Genomic DNA, 26,609 nt, shown 5'->3' on the forward strand with positions numbered 1-26,609 from the left:
AGAATAATAATCACTAGAGAAGCATCTATATACTATAGGAAAGGTCTTGGAGGACACGGTAAGGAATTAAATGAGATGGAAAATCACCAGAGGCTTTGATTTTGCTTCATAAAGGTTTAAGCAAGAAGAGTAGAAGTAGAAATGTGATTCAATTTGATTAAGAACATTCTGCTTGCTCTATGGAGGACAGAGTGGAAACAGTTGTCATAGCCCAGGAAACAAATGATGATGGCAATTGAACTAGGGCTTTGGCAGCAGTAGTGATAGTTTTTTGACTATTAAGCTATTCTTAGCTGTATAGATTTTAAAGAATCATTTTGTCTTTGAGGCCAAATTTCCCGCTTTACTTTGTCCATGTAGTAAGAAATAATAGCAAAGGTTTGCTTTTGTGGGTGTCTGGTGCAGATCTGTAAAGTGTTACTTAAAAGTGCTCAAAGTTATGAAGTTAAACGCCAGAAAATGCCAGGAAAACCTAAACAAAAAGGCATTTTCAAGCAGGAAGCTATTTCTTGTATATTTCATACTCATTTTCTTGTATCTCGTTTAAAAATAAAATCTTTCCCACAGAATAATCACAAAATATGAAAGCTCTTAGTTTTCATTAGTATTTTGTCTGTGCTCCTTACATTTAAAGTAGATTGTATTATTTTCCTATAAGTTTACTAACACTAAAAGATCAGCAATTAGAGAGTATGTTCATAACCTCTTTGTTTGGAAATAATAAGTTTATTTGTAATTTCATGTATAATATTTAACTCGTCTATTTGTTTTGTACTAAGCTTATGATGTTTTCCCCCTGAGAGGGTTACCAGGTGGCTTGTGACTTGTAACTGTGAGGATTCCATTGGGAAGCTAATTTCCACTTGTTCTTTATTGGGAATAAGCCAGGTAAAGAATAAAACTGACTATGTCATCTCGCTTATTCTGAATATTTTTTAAACACTTATGTTTAAGTCACTATAAATGATTCAAATGTATATAATATTCATTGGTTGTATAAGCTGTTTCAGGAGATCCTCTTTCTACACAAATATCTGAAATACAGTTGATAAAGGAAGAACATAGGAAGTAATGTCATTAAATTAGGTAAAGAAAGTGAATTTTCCTCTCTGGTAGGAAACAATTATATTTCTGATCACTGCTGCCTAATTTGGCTATAATTCTGCTTCATAAAAGTTTAATGATTTTGGTTATTCTTACCTTAAAGGTTGCCTTTATTTCCATTTATCATAATGAAATTAAGATAAATAGGACATTTTATAAGGAGCCTTGATAAGAATATTTCTTCCTTGTTTTTTTTAGTCATAGAAGCCATGTACCTCTCCCCCTGATAGAAATCTTGTTTGAAACTCTGCATGCTGTTAAAATATACAGCCCCCTATTCAATTCTGATATCCCCCTTTTACTAGGTACATAGTAAGTGATCAATAAATAGTTACTGAGTGAATGAGTGCAAGCATGAATAGATCCTGGCTCTCTGGCTGCCTGTCTGTCAGGGTGTGTTGGTCTGTTTCTGTTGGCTTGTATGTAATTCTTCTCACAAGGGAATTACTGGATAGGACACTGAGTCTAGTGTTCCAGAGATCTTCCCTGAACTAAAAGCAGTGGCAACTGGATTAAAAAAAATCCACAGAAAACCCACCAACATTTTATGACTTACACTTGTTATAAAACCTGATCTATTGAAAGTTGGGGTTGGTGGTAGTGATTTGCAGATGAAGTCACTTCCACGGTGTTAGCATTTTGACTCATCCCTCGGCTTCCCTGAACTAGGAGTGGAACTCCAGTTACTTCCCATGTATCTGATAAATTCTGGCTGCAAAAAAATCCATGTACTTTTCTTGCTATTCCCACCCCCCACCCCCACCCCTTCTGTTAAAAACAGAAGGAACTGGGCAAAAATATTTTGTGAGAAAACAGTTCCTTACTCGGGACCACCTGCTTATATGCAAGTCAAAGCCACAGAAATGATGCAACCCATGCGTGTGGAAGAGGCTGGCGGGTGGGCTGTCACGTCGGGCTGATCTGATGTCAGAGCGGATCATGTGGTACTCTGTGGGCAGCTGGGACTGGCCCGCCGAAAGCACACGGATTACAGTCTGAGGCTGTAATGGGAAAGTCGGCTCCCAGGCTGCTGTCTCACAGACATCAGCCTGCGGAAAAGCGGAGGATTCTCCGATTTTCCCTGCTCGGGGCGAGAAGGGGAGGCTCTCCTGCTGCATGACTCACAGGCACACTGCAGACAGAAGCTGCAGCTCCCCGTAAGTGCTTAAAGGAGGTCTTCAGAGCGTTTTGGAGGCTGGGAGGAAGTGGTGGTGTTGAAAGGGGGTTCTGGAAGCCCGTTGTAAAACACCCTCCCCGGATCTGGGCTGGGCAGCCTTGCTTTCCATGCCATCCTGGAGGTGACAGGCAGAGCTGATGGGCAAATGTTGCCCAGCCCTGATTTCAGTTTATTCTCCATGTGATGTGATTTTCTGATTTGCTTTTTCTATTTTTCTATTTGTAGAGCAGATTTTTAGATCTGGTTAGAGTGAATATATTTCAGATGACCAGATCTCCAGTGGACTTGGTTTTCTCTGTATGGTGAGCAGTGAGATGAGGGAGAGAGGGTGGTGGCTCCCTTGGTTAGGCTGGCTCCTCCTGCCTAAGATATCGGCAGTGTCTGTGCAGGAGAGATATTTAGTGGTTGCCACCCCTTTCCTGCTTTGAGTGAGGAGGTGGTGGGACCGAAAGCAGGGTGAACCAGCAGTGAGGAGCACACAGATTTGGTTAGTTTCTGGTAAATAGCAGTGCTATTATTATATTGTCTTTTTCTTATGGTCAAAATTTCTATTAGGTAGTGTCAGCTGGCAGAACAGGTGCCTACAGTGGAAAGATGATGGAGTTCTTGCTCTTGGTTTCCAGGAAGCAAATTGTCTTTCCTGCTTCAAAAACCCAATTAAAGACTGGTGAGGAGAGAGGTACAGATTTCTAAGCACTGGGTTTTTTGTTGTTGTTGCTGTTGTTTTTTGTTCGCTGGTAACAAGAATTATCTTTGGGAAAAGGATGTGTGCCACAGGAAATTGAATCATTCCCACACTCCTGCATCAGGAGAGATCCTCATCTCAGCAATGTCTTAGGTGTGGCCTTTGGGAGGGGTAGGGAATCAATCCAGTAGCATCTTACTGTTCCTTCTGGGCATATAAAACTAAATTTGTTTTATAGACTGAAACATTACGTGTGTGTAGTTGGAGGGGTCAGTAAAGGAGAATTTAATAGAACAGATTGTTTGTTTGTTTTGGCATTTTTCAATGAACATTTTAGGTCAAGGTGTCAGGTGTCCCTTGAAAGACAATAGGTAAATAATTAGGCTGCCTGAAAACATTAGAAAATCGCTATTGTTTACTTTTAGGAATAATGTCTAGACTTTTCTGTGAGTCTCTGCATAAAGGTTTTGGGGCCAAAGACTGATTCCAGAAACATTTAGGCATTGATGGAAACTTTTCAGTGGAAAGATGATGGGATGGAAGCAAAGAAAGCATGCTTAGATGATTCTTTTTTGTAGCCTTTTCAATAGTTGGTTTAAATCACAGAACACCAAACAACAGGCAAGAGCCCCACCCAGAGTGTCGTGAACATGAATTATTCACTTGTCATTTAATCCACTGAACTGCATAAGCACTAGTATAGAGGGGGTTCTGATTCATCCTTTGAGCCTGTGACATACAGTGCATGCCATATGTCTTCCTGGGCATAGAAAAATAAAGATTGCTGCCCAACTCCACCTTGTCCTCCTTCCATGTTGTTGAGAGAAGCTAGCTTTATTCTGGAAAGGTTCCTTGTCACTGTTTATCATTTTGTTAACCATTTCACAGAAGCTGACAAAGGGGCATGGGATGTGCAGCTGATAACTTGCTGGAGGGGAACAGATGAGAATATTGTGAGGAATGTTTTTGGAGTGACTTTTATTGATTCAGCTCGCTATCCCTGCTTTCTCCCAAACAGCCCTAGATCATACTGCCTTTTTTGGCCACAGTCAAGCAAGGGCTCTCTCTAGAGAGGAACCCAATAAAATAATGGCGATGTCTGGGAACATTGATTCTTTGTCACAAAACCAAAGAGCCCTCCTTTCTCTGCAGACACACGACACCTGCTTCTTAGGGTGGAGATGCTTATTTATGGGAGTTTTAGAATTTATTTTCTTCAAAAATTAATACATTAATATGAAAAGAAACAGAAGGCAATTACCTGTTTTCCCACCTCTCTCACATGAGCTGTGTTTTAATGTCTTCGTGTTCCCTTCCTGTCTTCATACTTGTCACTTTAGGCTGGCTATGTCTAATGCAGAGAGGCCATCTACACCCCAGATGTCTACTTTCCAGGGAAGGGTCTTGCTTTTAGGGACTTAGAGCTGGAATAGACCTGAGGACTGATCTAGTTTATCCCCTTATTTCATAGAGGGGGAAACTGGCTAGAGTTATACATCTGACTTTCTTGACTCCCAGCCCAGTGCTCCTTCTGCAGTCATGCAACCTAAGGAGAGTGTTTTCCTTGAAATTAGATATTTTTTTCAGTTTCAGGTTATTTTTCATTTTATTTACCTGGAATAGTAAAATCACTGTGATTTCATTTCCTTTCCCTAAAATGTCTTGAAAAGAAAATCAAGTTTGCTTTCTTAGGGCAGTAGATTGTATACATTCTTCATGGGCCCTGTGCTGAGATCTCAAATACCTGAATGTTTGAAGAGTTTGTTTATGGCAGTCACATACCATGAGAACATTTAGAAGCTTTTGGGTGTTTTTCAGAGTCACATAATGCTCTTTCTTTTTGCAGGCTCTATTCGTGGTGACATTTAAAACCATTTACTAGTTGTTCAATTTAAAATAAAAGTTCCAGCTTAATTTTTTTGTCTTCAGGTTAATGCTACACCTACAAATAATATTCAAAACATACTTGTTGATTGAAAGATAGAACAAATATACAGAACATCGCAATGCCTATTTGTGAGTATAATGAGATTTAAAAGATAATCCAATGTTTTTCTGTTCCATAATGGTATTAGAATGCGTGTCTGTTAATTATTGAATCTAATTTTAGTCAGGGTGAGGTTCACATATTTGTTTGAAATCAATATAAATATGAATAAATGTCACAGGCAATTCATCTATGTTAATACTGTTTATAAAATATAACTACGAGTAAATGTCACATGTAATTCATCTGTGTTAATACTGTTTATAAAAGCAATAAGCACAAAATTAGATTGGGTGTTGTTTAATTACATTTTTTGGAAACCTTCACTACAATTCAGAGGCCCTCTGATTATATCCTTAATGTGCAATAATCAGTTTCTACTGGTCCAGTGAGGGCATCTTTTCTTTCTAGACATTAAACTAGAGTGATGTATTGGGAGAAATTAGTTCTGGTAGCTTTGAGTGGTTTCAACAAGAATAATTGGAACACTGTTCTAAACAGCCTGCACTCTCTAACTCAGAAACAAATGGCTGCATGTGTGACATTTCTAAATGGTGACATCTTCATGGAACCCTCTAAATGATTACTTATTTCAAGGTTCAGGTTATGAAGAGGGGAAAAAAAAAACAGGAAAGGGAAACTAGGCGTTAAATTTCCAAATATGCACAGACGGAGACTCCAAATAAAGATATCTCTTATTTTAAAAACATGTAACTAAGAGGAAATACAAAAGAAGTTGTTCAGTACAGGCTCAATATAGTGAATTGCTGCTGTGCCCACTGTAAATTTCACTCTTTAAGGTCTTGGGTGCCTTTAACCGAATCCATTTAGGCAGAAAGCACAAGCAAATATCTTTTCTTGTAAACAAAGCAACAGATTTAAGTTAATGCTAATGTGTTCACAGCCAGAGCCAAAAGCTTTTCAGGGTTATTATAACACACTGAGCTCTTAGCCCATCCATCTAAATGTCTAAAGTAGCCTAAAGTTATGGATCAGCCCATTGTACACACCATCTTGCATGAGAGCCAGATGCTACTGTTTACTGTGCTGGTGACTTAGCCAGATTCAATGTGAAATCTGAGATTGCTGTTTGGGGTCAATGGAAGTTATACATTGATTTTTCTGATCATGGATTTAGACTCCTTTCCTCCAATCTGTTTGAATTAATGTTGATTTTTTAGAACAATCTCTTACACATGATTTACACCCAACTGTCTAAGCTGTTTAGATGGAAGGCTTCCTCGTGAAAACTGTGTTTATTTATTGTCTCTTGGGCTATGGGTTAGATGTAGGTCTTTAGCATATTTTTGTTCTTTGTCTTCAGTATGGAAAAGAAGCCTTGAAAATCTATTGCACAACGACCACACTTTAAAATACAGCTATAACACAGTGCTTGAGATGATTTGGTGGAAAAACAGTTATATGTATATTGTTTTAGAGAAAGACTATCCACTGTCCTCGGTGGAAAAGAAAATTCCATTGTTCAAATGTCAGTGTTGGGTTTTGTTGATATTGTTAGGTCCCTTATCCCTTAACTTTTCCTCATTTGACTTGCTTGTGCCTTTTGCATCAGATTAAATTGGTTTTTGAGGAAGTATCACAAATAATAATAATAATAACAATAATAGTGGTTCCTATTATTATTGCAACTGCTGTATGCTGAGCACTTCCCATGTGTAAGACTCTATAATAAAAAAATTTTTGGACATTTCACAGTTGGAAAGGCCAGTTTACCCAAAACTCATAAATTGTGAGCTGAGATTTTAGTCCAGGTCTTTCTAAGTCTGAAGTGCCCTATGGTTATTGTTTTGACTACAGATTTCTGTAGAGTTCCTACACAGACAAAAAAGTTGTGAAAAAGACCTCCATCTACAGATAGTACGCAGAATTTGGGGGGGGGGGGTGTTGACTTGTGAATGAGGAGAGAAGGCCTTTATTTTGAATTAGATTTTATTATGGTGTTTATAAATTGTGATGTGATGTGGTAAAAAAGGAATGGTAAATTTTTTGAGAGTAATACTTGCCTACTCTTCCACTCTAGGTATCGGGAAGGCTGTCCCCATAGCAAGTTCCTAATGAAAATGGCAAAATTTAACAGAATTTTGTATTATAGGACACTATTCTTAAAAGCATAATGCTTTTAACTTTATCTAAAACATGGTCACTTTATAGTCAATTTAACCCATAGCACAATGTTTATGGACTTCCTAAAGGCTATCAATGTAATTTAATGCAGTGATAAAAATATTTCAGAGAACAATATTATTAAAGGTCTGGAAAGCACAGTATCATATTTGTCATATTTTCCTCCTTTGGACTTCATGTCCCCGCACTTGAATAGCTGATTTCCCTCTTATCTTAGCCTTTCTTGCTTCTTGAGAGTAGGGCTAAGTTTTACTTTTGAGTTCCCAGAGCCAGGCATAGTAACTGGCACAAGATGTTGGTTGTTCATACAATTACATCCTCCAAGGGGCTCACCTCTCAGAAGGTAAGCTTAGTGCTTAAAACTTAAGTAGGATCTCTTTGACATTTTAAAGTAGGATCTCTTTGACATTTTAAAAGAATATGTCGTGGAACACAAAACAACAGGAAAAACAGAAAACAAAACCTAAGTAATCCAAACCAGCACTGCTTGTGCCTTTTTAAAAAAATAATAAAGATACAACATAAAATTTGCCATTTTAACTACTTTTAAGTTTACAATTTGTTGGCATTGATTAAATTTACAACACTGTGCTGCTATCACCGTTATCTACCACCAAAACCTTTTTGTCACCCCAAACAGAAGAAACTGTATCCTTTAAGCCATAATTCCCCATTCTGCCTTCTCCAGGTCCCTGGCAATCACTAATCTGCTATCTCAGTGGATTTGTCTGTTCTGGATATTTCATATCCAGATCACTGTGTGATCTTTTGAGTCTGGCTTCTTTTACGTAGCATAATATTTTCAAGGTTTATCCATATTGTAGTGTAAATCAGAAGGTCATTCCATTTTATGGCTGAATAATATTCCATTCTGTGTATGTACCTCATTTTGCTTATCCATTCCTCTGTTGCTGGACATTTGAATTGTTTCCACTTTTTGACTATCGTGAGTAATGCTGCTGTGAACACTGTTGTACAGGCATCTGAGTCCCCTGTCTTCAATTCTTTTGAGTTATAATTAGGAGTGGAATGGCTAGGTTGTGCCTTGATTTTTAGCAAAGCAATTTTACAAATCCTTTCACACCATCCATTCAGAATACCCGCTGTCGGTTGGTCTGGTTTGTGTCTTTTAAAAGTATACTCTTACGTGTGATATTCAAGTGCTAATGAAAAAATAGAATCCGGGAAGTGTTAGTCTGATTAGATTTTTATCTCATGTTGGTTTTGGGGCATCAGCTCTGTAATTAATAACATTTCCAGTGGCTTAATGTGATTGGGTTTTATAATAATAATAAAAAAAAATTAGACCATAACTAACAGAGAATGAAGCTGAGACTTTGCAGACTTTGCATCATTTTATAGTCACAAAACTTATTTTGCCCAGAAAACACTATTGTGTCTCCATATTGTACATGGCATACTTATTAAAACTTTGTTGATATGTATAAAAGCAGATTAATTCTAACAGTAAAACAACTTGTAGAATAATACTTCAGAATTTTAAATACCTCTCCTGGTATTGTATGGTATTCAATTTCAGAATAAACTAAGTTCTGTGAGAACATTTGGCCCAGATGTTGCTAAAAATAATTGTTGCTCTAAAATTTCACACAAAGAATAACATTCCACGCTCTTCTACTTGTTATGCACTCTAGCTTTATTTTCCGATTTATAACTGAAAAGAACAAAATCAGAAAACAATATTTTAAAAGGTCCCAATATGCCACTTCAATTAAATCTAAACTTTGCTGTAAAGAGGCAACTATATACTTGTTTTTAGGCACCAATTTGTCTAAATTATTTAAAATTCCAGTTGGAAAACAAGTAAATCATCCCTAAAGACAGCTAGCCCAGTTTTTGTTAGTTAATCACTTCTTAGCTGGGACAAGTAAATTGCAAAGGCCAGAAAGTGATTTGCAGCAGCTGGATTCAAAGGCAAGTGTCATTTGGACAAGGGACTGTCCGGCGCTGCCCCGCTCGGTCCCCGGTTCCCGGCCGGCGAGGGGAAACAGGGAAGGAGAGAGAGAGATGCAGACTGCGCGAACTAACCTGGTCATGAATCACGACTCGAACCACACGGCAGTTGTGAAAGCAAGCCCTTTACTACAGCTAGATGAACATTCTGTGTTACTGGTTCCCACACGGGGCACGGCGCCTCGTGGGAGAGCAGCCTCGATGTGGCCGTCAGGCACGGCTCCTTGTGGGCTGTCTCACCCTACCCCGTCCGGGTAAGACCTTTTATACACAATTAACAACCAATAAGCTTCTAGGCTAGTATCGCGTATACAGGATTTCGATTGGTAGGAGCGGGTGGCGGATACATGCGTCACTATGCGGAAACAGGATGCAGGCGCCATCTTGGCTCACTCGATGGGCGGGGGTAACTCTAGAGCAGGCTGCAGCGCATACGCTAGGCCCGATTCGGGAGGCGGCTTTCCACATCTCCCCCTTTCTTATTTATTTTTGACCCAGTGTCTCCAGTGATGAGCGTGCTCCCGTGAACCCAAATGGTTCACAACCTCTTTGGTGCTTTGGGGAGTCTGGACTAGGCCTCAGCCATCCAGCGGCGGAGCCTCTAGCACCAACCAGAATGCTCACGTCATATGGAGACTGGAGAGTCCGTAAGCTGGAAGCAACGTGACTCTCCCTGCAGTGCTTTGCCTGGCAACTGGGGAACAACGACGGGGGCAGGAACAGCAGTAACCAGAGTCGGGGGTGTCACTAGGTGTCTCTGTGCAATGGCTAGGGTCCAGTCTGGCCACAACTAGGACTCTGCCCTAGAGACCCACCTGAGACAAAATTATGACTACTGGTGTCGCCTTTTACACCCGAGAAACAGCCATGCGATTCGCTACAAATTTTGCTCCAAAGCGCCCCACCTGAGGCGACCAGGAAGGGGTATGGTTAATAAATCGGTCACTATCGGGGGTAACAGAGGTGGGAGTCATAGCCATCATAGTGGTAACACGCAATTGCTGCTGCGCTTGAAACAGGCGTTCTAGCAAACATTTAACAACGACTAATCCCACCAATAATCCCACTGCAATGAGGATCCAATTAGTTAAATTGGGCCAAGAGAACCAGGAAGAAACACTGTGCAATAGTTTCTGTAGAACCTCGCCTAACCCGGAGAGATCGACTTTAACGGGTTTTAACTTGATCCCCCCAATTGTGTCTAAACTAGATTCCACCTGTTGGGAGAGATTAACAAATTCAGGAAAATATGACCTTTTCAGCCAATCAGAGACTCTGGAAATGCTTCCGGTCACGTTGGCCCTGACAGGAGTGACACAGAGTTTAACCGTAAGCCACCGGGTGTCACATGTTTGCTGAAGCACTCTCCAGAGTCCATCTATTTCCAGTCCAAGTTCATCTATCTCCGCTTGGAGTTTCTGAATGGCCTGGAAATTTAAGTTCAGCATCTGATTGTGGCGGCGTAGCACGTCTCGGGTAAGGTTGACCAAGCCATTTACCGTTTCCATCGTTATGGCGAGCTGCCGATCTGTCCATGCTTGTAGTACAGCCTGCCCGATCGTTGGGACAAACAAAGAGGAAGCTACACTGGCAGCATTCGATAGCCATTCTTTTATGCCTCTTGGACGCCTAGACTTAGAGAAGGGGATATTGTTAAGTGAAACAACTTGAGAAACAGGGCCAACCCAGTCGGTTGCCTTGACGGGGAGCCAGACATAACTTGGGCGATACACTAGGATAGCGGGGCGGCGAGGCATCCGGGTCTTTGGAACGGTTGCAGACTGTAGGAGCAAGCCCGATCCTCTTTTTGGGCAACCGCGGGGTGGTCAGTCCTACTATTATCGTCTTGTTGGTCGTCGCCATCATCAGCAGGGTCGGAGGCTTGGTCTAATGGTTCAGGTTGTATATTCGTTGGCGTTTCTGACAGCTGTTCCTTGGCTTCTTCAGGTGATGTCACGGTTCTCACCAGTCTTTCCGGAACCCACACTGGTTGACGTCCTGGTTCCTGGGGAAAAACACAAACAGAGCCTCTGGCCCAGCTGAGCACCGGGTCAGGGCCTTTCCACTGCCCCGACAGGACATCCTTCCAACGGACTAGACCTCTATGCGGAGGACTCGGGGTGGTGTGTTGCAGGGCAGGTGTCATTCCTTGTGAATTTTCGTTTAAAAAATTATATGTGAGCAAGGCTACAGACAGTCGAGCTTTTGGGGACAGGCCGTGGCCTATACCCTCTTTCTGTTTTTTAAGCAAGTCTTTGAGAGATCTGTGCGCTCTTTCAATGATTCCTTGCCCCTGAGGGTTATAGGGGATGCCATGTTTTAATTGGACATCCATGTTGTCACAAAATTTTTGGAAGGATTTACTAGTGTAGGCAGGCCCGTTATCCGTCTTTAACGTCTTTGGCTTACCCCAAGCTGCCCATGCAGCAAGGCAGTGTGCAATGACGTGGGAGACTCTTTCTCCTGGTTCAGCAGAGGCAAATAAAACTTGGGAGCATGTGTCCACCGACACATGTAAGTACTTGATCTTACCATACTCTGAATGATGAGTGACATCCATCTGCCAAGTATCCCCTGGGGTGAGACCCCTAGGGTTGACCCCAACCGAGGGGACTGCTCTCTGCTCTGCACAATTGTTGCAGGCTCGGACAATATCTCGAGCAGCTGCACGTGGTATGCTGAACCGCTTAGCTAGGGTACCTGCATTGATGTGAAACTTGGCATGGAATTCTCGGGCTTGTTGATACGGTACCAGCGTCGGAAAGATGTGCAGCTGTCGAGTGGCTACATCTGCGCTATGGTTCCCCTGGGCCATAGGGCCAGGCAAACCTGTGTGGGCTCTAATATGGGTTATGTAAAAAGGGTGTTGCCTGGTCCATATAACCTCCTGTAGTTTGGCAAAGAACGTCCTTACTGTAGAGGAATGTTTAACAATGCCCACCGTTTCTAAAATTTGTACAGAGTTCACAACATAAGCAGAATCCGAGACGACATTTAAGGGCTCGGAAAGGCTTTCCAGGACTGCAATGATAACCTGCAGTTCTACCCATTGAGGCTTTTGTGGTTGGAAGAGCACTGTTTTAGGAGTGTCCCCCTCCACACAATACGCCCCTGTTCCAGAGCTGGAGCCGTCCGTGTATACGGTGGGGGCGCCTGCTAGTGGCCTAGGAGAGGTTACTTTGGGAAAAATCACTGGGTGCCGGGTGACAAACTGCAAGAGAGGAGCCTTAGGGAACTGATTGTTAATGGGACCAAGAAATGTACACCGGAGAATGGCCCATTGATCTATGCATCCGGTGAGTATCTCAAGCTGCTGGGAAGAATAAGGCACCCTGAGATTTTTGGGCTGCTGACCGAAATGCTGCACAGCCCTTTTAATGCATTCTAGGGCCAAGTCTGCAACCGCTGTAGGATAGTGCTCTAGGACTTTTTTGGGGGAAACTCCAGGGTGGACCCAGAGCAGCGGCCCCCGCTGCCACAGTACCGCAGTGGGCTGTAATTCTGTCGGCAGCACGCAGGCTTCAAAAGGCTCATCAGGGTCTATTCTCTTCAATGCAGCGCCACTGAGCGCCTGTTCCACCTGGCATAGTGCTCGCCTTGCCTCTGGAGTGAAGCTTCGAGGTGAGTTTATATTAGAATCCCCCTTCAACAGGTCGAACAAAGGTGTTAGTTTGACATTGGGTATTTTTAGGTATGGACGGATCCAATTGATATCCCCCATGAGTTTTTGTAGATCATTGAGAGTGTGTATATTGTCTAGCCTGAGAGACACCTTTTGGGGGGAAACATGAGTGGGTGCGACTTTCGCCCCCAGGAAAGTGGTAATGTCAGTCATTTGGATTTTTTCAGGGGCAATCTCTAGGTTAGCTTCTCTAAGACTAAGGACTAAATGTGACAAAACTGTTTTAAGAAGATCTGTGTCTCTATGGGCTAAGAGAATGTCATCCATATAATGGATGATTTTCACTTGAGGGAACTGCTGCCGAGTGCTAGCTAGCTTCGCAGCGACATACAGCTGGCACATGGTAGGACTATTAGCCATGCCTTGAGGCAGGACTGTCCATTCAAAGCGTTGACAGGGCTCCTCTTGATTACTAGAGGGCACAGTAAAGGCAAACTTAGGGGTGTCTTCAGGGTGGAGCGGAATAGAAAAGAAGCAATCTTTCAGATCTATGATGAAAATCGACCAGTGCTCCGGTAATGCCGAGAGGAGGGGCAGTCCCATCTGAACGGGCCCTAAAGGCTCCATGCAATCGTTAATAGCTCTTAGATCATGTAGCAGTCTCCATTTACCAGATTTCTTTTTTATTACGAATATAGGGGTGTTCCACGGTGACGTGGAAGGGGCGATATGGCCCTTTTCTAGTTGTTCTGATACTAGGGCGTGCAACGCTGCAAGTTTTTCCTGTGGCAAGGGCCACTGAGGCACCCACACCGGAGCCTCGGTTTTCCATTTTAGTTTTATAGGTGTGGGTGGGAATCTCTCCTCAGTGGCCCCTATGAAAAACCCAAGCCTCGTCTGTCAGACTTGGGGGCAGCTTGTATAGGCTCCGCACGTCCGTGCAGTGAAGCTCCTAAACCCTTGCCGGGGGTATACCCCATTTCTTTTAGCAGTCGCTTAGAGGTTGGGGAGTAGCCGCTAATTAAAGTAACGTCCATTTGGGTCAGAATGTCTCTTCCCCACAAAGACACAGGCAGGGCTAATACATAAGGCTGGAAACTGCCTTGGTGTCCTTCTTCATCGGCCCAATGAAGGGCAGCTGCACTGAGCATGGGCGCTGAAATTTGGCCTATTCCTCTAATGGGCTCTTCCGCCCTGCTCGTTGGCCAGGTGGGGGGCCATTCTTGTTGTCTTATGATAGACCGATCGGCCCCTGTATCGAGCAGGCCCAAGAAAGATCTGCCTTGCACCTTAATGGTTAGCATAGGTCGAGACTCCAGGGACATATGGAGTCCCTCAAAAATCGCTCCACTGGATCCGAACCCTTTTTCCCCTCTCTGTCTGATTCTGCTTGGAAAGACTGCATGTAAGCTGGGTAAGAGCAGGAGCTGCGCCAGCTTATCACCTTCTGCAATGACTAAGGTGCCCCGCTGAGATTGAACCATAACTTGGGCACGGCCTGTGAAATCTGAATCTACAAGTCCTGGTATAACTGTTAATCCTTTCAGGGCCGTGGATGCTCTTCCCAATATGAGCCCTACAGTACCAGCCGGTAAGGGCCCCTTGAAGGAGGTCCCTACTAACTGGACACCCATGGAGGGGGTTAGTACGAGTCTGGAGGTGGCACAGAGGTCCAGTCCTGCTGAGCCGGGGGACGCACGAATTTGATCGGATCCTGTGTTGTCGAATGGCATGCAAGGGGGTCCGTCGAAAGGGCGGACCCCCTCTTCCCGTTTTTTGGAATCTGCTCGGGGCGGCCAGAGAGGCGTCTACCCTGCGCATCGAAAACCGATTTACAGTCTTCTGCGCGGTGGGGGCCTTTGTGGCAACGGCCACACGGCCTGGTTGCTGCACCTGGTTCGCCAAACCGTTGAGTGGCAGGGGGTTGACGTCTATTGGGACAATCTCTCTTAAAGTGCCCTGATTGGCCACAGCCATAGCACCCGTTAGACTTTGCCCCTAAGGTTCTCGGCTTTTTGTAGCCACCTGTAGGGAGCTGGCTAGCATGGCAGCTAGACCTGCATTAGTTAAAGGGCTGCCAGCATCTCTACAGAGCCTGACCCACTCTGTCAAATTTTTTGCTCTGTTTTGTGCCAGGATAACTTTGCACTCCTTGTTGCACTGCTCAAAAATCATTTGCTTAACCACAGTCTCTGCTACTCCTGGATCTGAGAAGATTCTCTCAGCTGCGGTTTGCATCCTGGCTACAAAATCCGCAAATGGTTCTGTGGGGCCTTGGTGTATATTGCTGAGTGAGGCCTGAGCCTCTCCCTCACCTGTTAGCTTTTTCCAGGCACCCACAAAACAGCGGAAGATCTGGGCATAGACCTCTTGTGGGAAACCCGTTTGGTTCTGGGCATGGGCGCCTCTCCCCAACAGCATGTCAGCATTCCACCCGCCACGTCTCCCCGCCGCATTCCTTGCGGCCTGCTCTTCAGCTAACTCCTCAAACCATGCTTTCCAATCTATGAATCGGCCTGACGGCAAGCAAGCACGGGCTAGCTGAAAAATATCTGCGGGTGTATGATTTAGAGCAGAGAGGTTCTCGATCATGTTCAAGGTATAAGGGGCATTGGGGCCATACTGATGGACGGCCTGCCTCAATTCCCTCAATAGTTTGTAATCATATGATTCGTGCCGATTGCCACCTTGGGGATTGATAATAACCGGGTACATTTCTGAGACTGGCTGCGGCTCAAGTGGCTGGTAGCCACCCAGCATGCCAAAAGGTCTAAATGTTGTGAAAGGGTTCCATCTCCAGAAATGTCTCCCACCACTACCTAATGGCAAAGGGTCCTGAGGGCCTGTATACTCGGGCGGGGGGTACGGCAAAGGTTGCCCCTCCCCTGACCGACCCATCGGGGTTTCCGGGTCTGGCAGCAAAGGATAATTACATTTACTGGGCATGGCCACTAGAGGGAGCTCTCGGCAAGGTCCTTTGGTGGGACCGCCCAAGGCGTCAGTTGGGAGCTGGGGTGTCCCTGGGGGTGCAGCGGTAGACATTGGCGGGGCGGAAGGCCGCACGGGTGTGGCGGGAGGCTCCTCCCACTCAATTAGCGGGGATGCTTCCGCCTTCTCGTCAGTATCGCTATCTGACTCTGAGTCAGAGTCACTGGACTCCGGCGGTTTGCCCTTACAGGAGCCGTCCGCTGACGAAACTGACTGGGTTTCTTGGAGCGCGCACCGTGCTTCTTGCAAGACAGAGGACGGGCTTAGGCCGGTAGCCGATTCTAGTTCAAGGACCGCACGGACGGTCTCCCATATGGGTACTAGAATCGGGTCCATACACACGCCCGTCTGGCGCGCTCAGTCTATGTCGCGACCGAGCTTCATCCAAGAGGGTAGGCTAAGGCTGCCGGTGCAGGCAAACCAAGGGGCAAAAGTATCAACATCATCAAGAAAACGCTGAAGGGAGCTTTTCCTGACCGAGATACCCCGTTGTTTCAAAAGGTTCTTTAAGGGAGCTAAGAGAGGTGAACTTCCGGACTGCCCCATGATTGCAGTCGGCACTATACTTCAGTCACTCGGAGAGCTCTTCCGAGTCCCCCGGGGTCACCTGAAAACCCACGGGCCCTAACTATCATGTAATAAGACGCACTCACCTTCTCGCGTTGATCAGGCGCGGGAAGTCCGCCGTAAGCTCGACGCGCAGCGCTGCTCTCCTCACAGAGGGACCGTCGAGAGCGAGGCAGGAGGAGGAGCGTCCCCGTACGGGCCACCACTTGTCCGGCGCTGCCCCGCTCGGTCCCCGGTTCCCGGCCGGCGAGGGGAAACAGGGAAGGAGAGAGAGAGATGCAGACTGCACGAACTAACCTGGTCATGAATCACGACTCGAACCACACGGCAGTTGTGAAAGCAAGCCCTTTACTACAGCTAGATGAACATTCTGTGTTACTGGTTCCCACACGGGGCACGGCGCCTCGTGGGAGAGCAGCCTCGATGTGGCCGTCAGGCACGGCTCCTTGTGGGCTGTCTCACCCTACCCCGTCCGGGTAAGACCTTTTATACACAATTAACAACCAATAAGCTTCTAGGCTAGTATCGCGTATACAGGATTTCGATTGGTAGGAGCGGGTGGCGGATACATGCGTCACTATGCGGAAACAGGATGCAGGCGCCATCTTGGCTCACTCGATGGGCGGGGGTAACTCTAGAGCAGGCTGCAGCGCATACGCTAGGCCCGATTCGGGAGGCGGCTTTCCACAAGGGACAGTTTTGAAAGGTGGTCTTGATTTCAGCTTGCACCACTGGAGAAATAAACAGAAGGGCTTTGCTGTTCTGGCAAGTGAAGGAAATTGTCCAGCAGCTCCACCAAAGACAATATCAGAATACAGAAATAGAAAAGGTTTTACCTGGAATAAGCCATATTAAAGACTTTTCAGGGACTCAAACATGAGGTGGGTGGGTAGGAGGAGAAGGTATTAGCTGAAGGGGCGATCTTTTGGCTCAAAATCCCAGAACACTAGAATATTGGGTTGGCAGATGGCTGGAGATTTCTGATTATAGAGGTGTTGGCATAGTTTTTTTATTTTTAATTTTTTTTATTGTGAACTTTAACCTATATACATAACAGTGATAACTTTCAAAGTATGATTTCACAGGTAGTTAGAGAGCAAATCTTAAAGAATGTCATGGGTTACAATTCCACAACTTCAGCCATTTCCATTATTGTAAAACATAACATACATACAGGAGGGTGTCATCTCTCGATGTACAGCTCAACAAGCAGTCATATAGGTAATTTAAAAAATTGTTATGGGTTACAGTTCCACAGTTTCAGTTCCTTCCTTATTATGCAACACAAGGTATATACAGAAAAGTGAAGACCTTCAAGGCACAATTCAACAAGCAGCTATAGAGCAAATCTCAAAGGATTCTATAGGCCATAATTCCACTATGTCATTTACATCCTTCCAGCCATTCCAACACCCCAACATCCAAAAATATATATATAATTATATAAAGTTGCAGTATTCATAGACCTTTGCTAAATCTTATCTTGTTTGCTTCTATCCCTTCTCCTCAACCAATCTCTTTCTCCATCTGCAGGGGTGTGTAGGCAGTGAGCACTGCAACTTGCTCATTCCAAGGGGGGGTGTGGACAGTATGGGGAAGGGGGCCGTATCTGATTGTTGATCTTAAAGAGGCTGTTGCCTCTGGGTTTTTGGACTTGTCAGGTATAGGAAAACTCTGGTGGATTTAAGTTTCAGAAAGATAAAACTTACTGAGTGCACCTTTTATAGCATCTCAGGTAGGGACCTAGGAATTTGGGGACTACTTTTGGTAACGGTATGGCTTACTTTGGCCATTTGGGATGTCTAGCAGGAACTTGCATAAGAGAAACCTCCAGGATAGCCTCCTGACTCTATTTGGGATCTCTCAGCCATTGTGACCTCAGCTTGTTACCTTTCTTTTTTTTCCCCCTTTGGTCAAGTAGGCATTTTCAATCCCTCTGTTGGCACAATTTTGCGACATAATTCTGAAAGACACCAGGGTTAGATTAGTTGTAGCATTGACTGATAATCGATTACAGTTAATGATTGGTTTTGATGATATATGATGCACCCAGGTAATTGCATATCTTGTTTTTTTTCTTTTACTTTATAAATGATTTATTTTTTGATTTCATAATATACTTTCCCTAATTCAAAGGGTACAAAAGGATAAATGAGTCTTCTTTTCTGGTGCTTCAGTTCTCCTCCTCAATGGCAACCACTGCTTTTAGTTCCACGTGCATCTTCTGGATATAAACTATGACAATATATACATATATTTTAAACAAAAATTATAGCATAGTACAAACTTTATTCTCTGTCTCTTCCACTTAATATGTGTTAGAGGTTGTTCATATCAGTGCATGCAAAGTTGGATTGTTTATTTTTTTAAATTTATATGAAAAATTTCAAATATACAGAAAATTGGAATGTATAATGGACTCCTAGATATCCATCACCCAGCTTCAACATATCAATATTTTAACAATCATATTGGGTATTAGATGATACTAAGGGATTATTATTGTTATTATTAAGTTTCTGCAAGCTTTTTTTGCAGAAATTCAAAAACAACAATAATAATAATTGTAATTTTAATAATTCGTGTCTAGTAATAATAAGAATGGAATTATCTGGGGGTAATAACATTTGCTTAATTAGGGTTTTAAAGTTAGTGTTCTCTACCATCAAAACCAGTTGCAAATGTTCATCTGCCAATGGGAATCTATAATGGATTTTATATGCTTCATCTTTGAAAATGTCTTTTTACACAGCTAGGTGCTACCTAATACTGATATCAGTCTGCAAGCATAGGATTTAAATTGAGCATATTCTTCACTTGGAAGGCAGCATTTATAGAATTCTATTAGATTCCCCTATTGATGTTGGCTGTTTAGCATGTAATGACATTGCTGATTAATTACTTCTGATTGAAGGTTAGGTAGAAGCTCCTCAATTGTACAGTTATGTGGATTTTGAAATATGAAAATTCCTTTGCACTTGCATCAAAGTCTGAAAACACTGCTGGAACTGTAGTTTGAGCTTGGAAAATATATTCATTGTAAATCTGTGTGGGAATAGAGAAGTCACTTTTTTTTAAAGCAATTGTACTGAGATATATTTACATATCATACAATCCATCCAAAGTGTACAATCAATGGCTTTTAGTATGTTCACAGAATTCTGTATTCATCACTACAATCAACTGTAGAATGGTTTCGTTACTCCAAAAAGAAAAACTCTATACCCCTTCGCAGTCATCTCTCAATCCCTCTGTCATTCCCCAGTCATGCATAACCACTAATCTATTTCTGTCTCTAGATTTTTTTATATTTATATTTTATATAAATGGAATTTTACAATACATAGTACTTTGTGTCTGGTTTCTTTCACTTAGCATAATGTTTTTTTAAATTACTATTTTAAAATAGAGTGTGTGTAGGTTTATAGAAAAATCATGTAAAAAGTACAGGTACCAATGTTCCTGTATACCTCCCTATTGTTGACACTTTGCAGTAGTGTGGTACCTTTGTTACAATTAATGTAAGAATATTAAAATGGTACTGTTAACTATACTTCATAGTTTACATTCGGTGTGTTTTTTCTCCATATACCACTGATTATTAAATTTTGTATTAGTGTTGTATATTTGTTATACTTCATGAAAGAACATTCTTATACTTGTACTATTAACCACAGCCATCATCCACAGCAGGGTTCACTGTGTTATACAGTCCCATATTTTATCTCCTAACTTCCCTTCCAGTAACATTGATGAACCAAAACGTCCCCTTTCAACCACATTCACATACATATTCCAGCACTGTTAATTACACTCACAATAATGTGCTACTATCACTGCTATCCATTTCCAAATCTTTATAATCAACCTAAATAGAAGTTCTGTACAAACTTAGCAATTCCTCCATCTATCCCCCGATAACCTATATTCTAGATTCTAACTCTGTGAGTTTGCTTATTATAATTAGTTCATATCAGTGAGATCATACAATATTTATCCTTTTGTGCCTGTCTTGTTTCACTCAACATAAAATCCTCAAGGTTTATGCATGTTGTCACATGCATCAGGGCTTCATTCCTTTTCACAGCTAAATAATATTACATCATATGTATATATTACATTTTGTTTATCCATGCATCAGTTGATGGAAACTTGGGTTGCTTCCATCTTTTGGCAATTATGAATAGTGCTGCTGTGAACATCGCTGTGAAAATATCTGTTCGAGTCCCTGTTTTCAGTTCTGGGTATATACCTCTTAGTGGGGTGGTTGGGTCACATGGTAATTCTATATTTAGTTTCCTGAGGAACTGCCAAACTGTCTTCCACAGAGGCTGCGCCATTTTACGTTAGACCATCAACAGTGAATGAGAGTTCCCATTTCTCCACATCCTTTCCAACATTTGTAATTTTCTGTTTTTTTTTTTTTTTTTTTTTAACAGTATCCTTTCTAGTGGGTGTGAAATGATATCTCATTGTGGTTTTGATTTGCAGTTTCCTAATAGGTAGTGATGTTGAACATCTTTTCATGTGCTTTTAGTCAGTTGTATATCCTCTTTGGGGAGATGTCTATTCAAGTCTTTTGCCAAGTTTTAATTAAATTGGTTTGTTTGTCTTTTTATTGGTGAGTTGTAGGATTTCTTTATATATTCTGGATATTAAACTGTTATCAGATCTGTGATTTCCAAATATTTTCTCCTATTGAGTAGGTTGTGTTTTCACTTTTGTGACAAATTCTTTTGATGCACAAAAGGTTTTAATTTTGAGGAGATCTCATTTATCTATTTATTCTGTTGTTGCTTATGCTTTAGGTGTCAAGTCTAAGAAACTGTTGCTTAACAAAATTTCCTGAAGATGCTTCCCTACATTTTCTCTAGGAGTATTATAGTTGTGACTCTTAAATTTAGGTCTTGGATCTTTTTGAGTTAATTTTTGTATAGGGTGTGAGATAGGGATCTTCTTTTATTCTTTGCATATGGGTATACAATTCTGCCAGCACCATTTGTTGAAGAAACTGTTTTTTTTTTCCCCAATTGAGTGAACTTGGCAGCCTTGTCAAAAATCAATTGGCCATAGGTGTGAGGGTCTATTTTTGAACTCTAAATTTGATTCCATTGATCAATATAACCATCCTTGTACCAGTGCCATGCTGTTTTTACCACTATAGCTTTGTAATATGCTTTAAAGTCAGGAATTGAGTTCTCTAACTTTGTTCTTCTTTTTCAAGATGTTTATGGCTATTTGGGGCCCCTTACCCTTCCAAATAAATTTGATGGTTGGCTCTTCCATTTATTCAAAATAGGCTGCTGGAATTTTGATTGGGATTGCATTGAAGCTGTAAATCATTTTGTGTAGAACTGACATCATCAATATTTAGTCTTCCAATCCATGACTGTGGATTGTCCTTCCGTTTATATGTCTTCTTTGATTTCTTTTGGCAATGTTTTGTAGTTTTCTGTGTACAAATTCTTTATATTTTTGGTTAAAGTCATTCCTAGATATTTGATTCATTTAGTTGCTGCTGTACATGGAATTTTTTTTCTTGATTTTCTACTCAGATTGTTCATTACTAGTGTATACTAGTAATGAACGCTAATGAAACACTATTGATTTTTTAAAAATTCAGTTTTACTGAGCTATATTCATATACCATACAATCATCCATGGTGTACAATCAACTGTTCACAGTACCATTATATAGTTGTGCATTCATCATCTCAATCTATTTTTGAACATTTTTCTTACACCAGAAAGAATCAGAATAAGAATAAAAAATAAAAATAAAAAAAGAACACCCAAATCACCCCTTCCATCCCACCCTATTTTTTATTTAGGTTTTGTCCCCATTTTTCTACTTATCCATCCATACACTGGATAAAGGGAGTACAATCCACAGGGTTTTTACAATCACACTGTTACCACTTGTAAGCTACATTGTTATACAATCATCTTCAAGAGTCAAGGCTACTGGATTGCAGTTTGATAGTTTCAGGTATTTACTTCTAGATATTCCAGTACATTAAAACCTAAAAAGTGTTATCTATATAGCGTGACCTCTCGACTCCATTTGAAATCTCTCAGCCACTGAAGCTTTATTTTGTTTCATTTCGCTTCCCCCTTTTGGTCAAGAAGATGCTCTCAATCCCATGATGCCAAGTCCAGATTCATTCCCGGGAGTCATATCCTATGTTGCCAGCGAGATTTACACCCCTGGGAGTCAGGTCCCATGTAGGGGGGAGGGCAGCGAGATCATCTGCCAAGTTGGCTTAGTTAGAGAGAAAGAGGGCCACATCTGAGCAACCAAGAGGCATTTGGGGAGACTCTTAGGCACAGTTATAAGCAGGTTTAGCCTCTCATTGTAGCAACAATCTTCATAGGGCCCAGTCCCAAGACAGAGGGCTCAGCACATCAAGCCATCAGTCCCCAATGTTTGTGAGAACATCAGCAACAAGACTATTGATTTTTGCGTCATGATCTTGTACTCTCCCACTTTGCTGAACTTGTTTATTAGTTCTAGTAACTCTATTGTAGATTTTTCAGGATATTTGTTATAAAGGATCATGTCATCTGAAAATAGTAGAAGTTTTACTTCTTCCTTTCCAATTTCTTGCCTAATTCCTTTGGTAAACTTTCAGTACAATGTTGAATAACAGTGGTGACAGTGGGCATTTAGGTCTTGTTCCCAATCTTAGAGGGAAAGATATCAGCCTTTCATCACTGAGTATAATAATTGTGAGTTTTTCATATATGCCCTTTATCATGTTGAGGAAGTTTCCTTCTATTCTTGTATTTCTAAGTGTTTTAATCAAGAAAGGATGCTGGATTTTATCAAATGCCTTTTCTGCATCAATTGAGATGATCATGTGGGTTTTTCCCTTTCGTTTTGTTGATGCAATGTATTACATTACTAGATTTTCTTATGTTGATTCACCCTTGCATGCTTGGTATAAAACCCACTTGATCATGGTGTATAATTCTTTTGATGTACTGTTGGATTCAATTTGCAAGTCTTTGGTGAGGATTTTTGCTCCTATATTCATTAGAGAAATTGTGCTGCAATTTTCTTTTCTTGTAGTCTCTTTATCAGGCTTTGGTATTAGGGTGATGTTGATTTCATAGAATTAGTAAGGTAGTATTCCCTCCTCTTCAATTTTTTTTTTTTTTTTTTTTTTGGGAAGAGTTTGAGCAGGACTGGTGTTAATTCTTCTTGGAATGATTGGTAGAATTCACCTGTGAAGCTGTTTGGTCCAGGGCTTTTGTTTGTTAGGAGATTTTTGATGACTGATTCAATCTCTTTACTTGTGATTGGTCTGTTGAGGTCTTCTGTTTCTTGTAGAGTCTGTGTAGATTGTTGTTCATATTTTTCTAGGAATTTTTCCATTTCATCTAGGTTGTCTAATTTGTTGGTAAAAGTTGTCATAGAATCCTCTTGTTCCAGATTTCTAATGCTGCCAGAATGCAAAATACCAGAAATGGATTGGCTTTTATAAAGGGGGTTTATTTGGTTACAAAGTTACAGTCTTAAGGCCATAAAGCATCCAAGGTAATGCATCAACAATCAGGTACCTTCACTGAAGGATGGCCAATGGCGTCCGGAAAACCTCTATTAGCTAGGAAGGCATGTGGCTGGTGTCTGTTCCAAAGTTCTGGTTTCAAATTGGCTTTCTCCCAGGATGTTCCTCTCTAGGCTTCAGCTCCACAAAAATGTCACTCTTAGTTGCTCTTGTGGCGTTTGTCCTCTCTTAGCTTCTCCAGAGCAAAAGTCTGCTTTCAAAGGCTGTCTCCAAAATGTCTCTGTAAGCTGAAGCTCCTCTCTCAGTTCCAATGTGTTCTTCAAAGTGTCCCTCTTGGCTGTAGCAAGCTCTCTCCTTCTGTCTGAGCTTATATAGTGCTCCAGTAATCAAGGCCCATGCTGAATGGGTGGGGCCATGCCTCCATGGAAATTATCTAATCAGAGTTATCACCTACAGTTGGGTGGGTCACATCTTCATGGAAACACTCAAAGAATTACAATCTAATCAGCAGTACGTCTGCCCACGCAAGATTGCATCAAAGATAATGGTGTTTTGGGGGACACAATACATTCAAACTGGCATACCTCTTATGATCCTTTTTATTTTTGTGGGGTCAGTAGTAATGCCCCCCACAATCAATTCTGATTTTATTTATTTGTGACTTCTCTTTTTCTTTGTCAGTCTAGTTAAGGGTTTGCTAATTTTGTTTATCTTTTTAAAGAACCAACTTTTGGTTTTGTTAATTCTCTCTCTTGTTTTTTTTTTTAATGCAATTTTATTGAGATATATTCACATAACATACAGTCATTCAAAGTGTACAATCCGTTGTTCATAGTATCATCATATAGTTGTGCATTCATCACCACAATCTTTGAACATTTTTCTCTATTGTTTTTTTAATTCTCAATTTCATTTATTTCTGTTCTAACTTTTGTTACATTTTTCCTTCTGCTTGCTTTGGGGTTAGTTTGCTGTTCCTTTCTAGTTCCTCCAGGTGTTCAGTTAGTTCTTTGACTTCAGCATTTTCTTCTTTTCAAATGGAAGTGTTTATATAAATTTTGCCCTCAGCGCTGCCTTTGCTGCATCCCATAAGTTATGATACATTATGTTCTTGTTTTCATTTGTCTCAAGATATTTACTGATTTCCCTTGTAGTTTCTTCTTTGACCCACTGATTGTTTAAGAGAGTGGTATTTAACTTCCATATGTTTGTGGATTTTTCAGTTCTCCACTTGTTGCTGATTTCCAGCTTCATTCTGTTAAGGTCAAAGGAGATACTTTGCATGATACCAATATTTCTAAATTTATTGAGACTTATTTTGTGACCCACCTGTTGTCTATGCTGGGAATGATCCATATGCAATTGAGAAGAATGTATATCCTGCTGTTTTGTGGTGCAATATTCTGTATATGTCTGTTAAGTCTAGTTCATTTATCATATTATTCAAGTTCTCTGTTTCCTCATTGATCTTCTATCTAGATGTTCTGTCTGTTGATGAGAGTGGAGTACTGAATTCTCCAACTATTATTGTAGAGATGTCTATTTCCCCATTCAGTTTTGCCAGTGTTGACTTATGTAATTTGGGGCACCATGATTAGGTGTATAAATATTTATGATTGTTATTTCTTCTTGGTGGATAGACCCTTTTATTAATATATTGTGTCCTTATTTGTCTCTTATAACAGCTTTTGACTTAAAGCCTATTTTGCCTAATATTAATATAGCTACCCCAGCTTTCTTTTGGTTACTATTTTTGTGTAATATTTTTTTCCATCCTTTCACTTTCAACCAACTTGTGTCTTTGGGTCTAAGGTGAGTCTCTTGTAAACAACATATAGCTGGATCATGTTTGTTTTTTTTTTTTTTTTTTTTTTTTTTTAAATCCATTCTACCAATTTCTGTCTTTTGTTTGGGGAGTTAATCCATTAACATTCAGTGCTGATATCTAGGCATTTGATTATCTTGGTGAGTTAATTTTGAAGGTCTGTTTCTCCCTCTTGTCTAGGGCTTTATTGTTGATTGGTTTTGTGTTAAGGCTCTTATTCAACATTTGGTCTAACTTATTCTAGACCTTTAGCATATTCTGTGTTTAACTGTTCAGATTTTCTCAGCTCTTCTTCATCTGATTCTTGCCTTGGATATGCAATGCAATTTTTAAGATTGCACTCTTTGTGCAATTTTTTTCACCTCCAGGAGAGAGCTTCCTTTCCTCTGTTACTTCTCTAGAAATCTTGATCTGTTCTGTGTGTCTTTTTGCAGAACTTTTCTCCCCACCTCCTATGATTTGTTTACATTCTCTCCCTCACTCAGTGCCCCATTTTTCTTACACTTCTCAGTTCTGAGACCTGTCCTATCTTAGGGCAGTTCAGTTAAAACATCCTCTCCCTTTTTATATTCCTGTGAGGATTTTCTCCTTCTAATTTCTTTCTCATTAGAGTATCTTAGAGGATATGGGGTCAATACAGAAAGGTGGGTGTGCCAGTTTGAATGTATTATGTCCTCCCAAACCCCATTATCTTTGATGTAATCTTGTGTGGGCAGATGTTATCAGTGTTGATTAGATTGTAATTCCTTGAGTGTTTCTTTGGAATGTGCCCCACCCAGCTGTGGGTGATGACTGATTGGATAATTTCCATGGAAGTGTTGCTCTGCCCATTTGGGATGGGTCTAAGTTGATCAGTGGGGCCATATAAATGAGCTGAAGGGCAGAGGGAACTCAGTGCAGCTGTGAGTGATGTTTTGAAGAGGAGATACAGCCAAGAGGGACACTTTGAAGAATGCACTGGAACTGAGAGAGGAGCTTCAACTTACAGAGACAGTTTGAAGATGGCTGTTGAAAGAAGATTCTT

The 26,609-nt window shown here is 41.4% G+C and overlaps 1 protein-coding gene across 2 annotated transcripts in view; it reads left to right on the forward strand.

The window, feature by feature from the left end:
• The window catches only part of ANK2 (ankyrin 2), a 739,617-nt gene that overhangs the window by 96,540 nt on the left and 616,468 nt on the right, over nt 1–26,609 (forward strand). The window contains exon 1 of one of the 2 annotated variants that reach the window (XM_037830497.1): nt 2,110–2,261. The exons of the other annotated variant lie outside the window; for it this stretch is intronic. The gene's annotated coding sequence lies outside the window, so the exon portion shown is untranslated. Of the gene's footprint in view, nt 1–2,109; nt 2,262–26,609 lie in introns of those variants that run through there. 2 annotated transcript variants of the gene reach the window in all.

Source organism: Choloepus didactylus, chromosome 3, assembly GCF_015220235.1.
Source record: "Choloepus didactylus isolate mChoDid1 chromosome 3, mChoDid1.pri, whole genome shotgun sequence".
NCBI classification, from domain to species: Eukaryota; Metazoa; Chordata; class Mammalia; order Pilosa; family Megalonychidae; genus Choloepus; species Choloepus didactylus.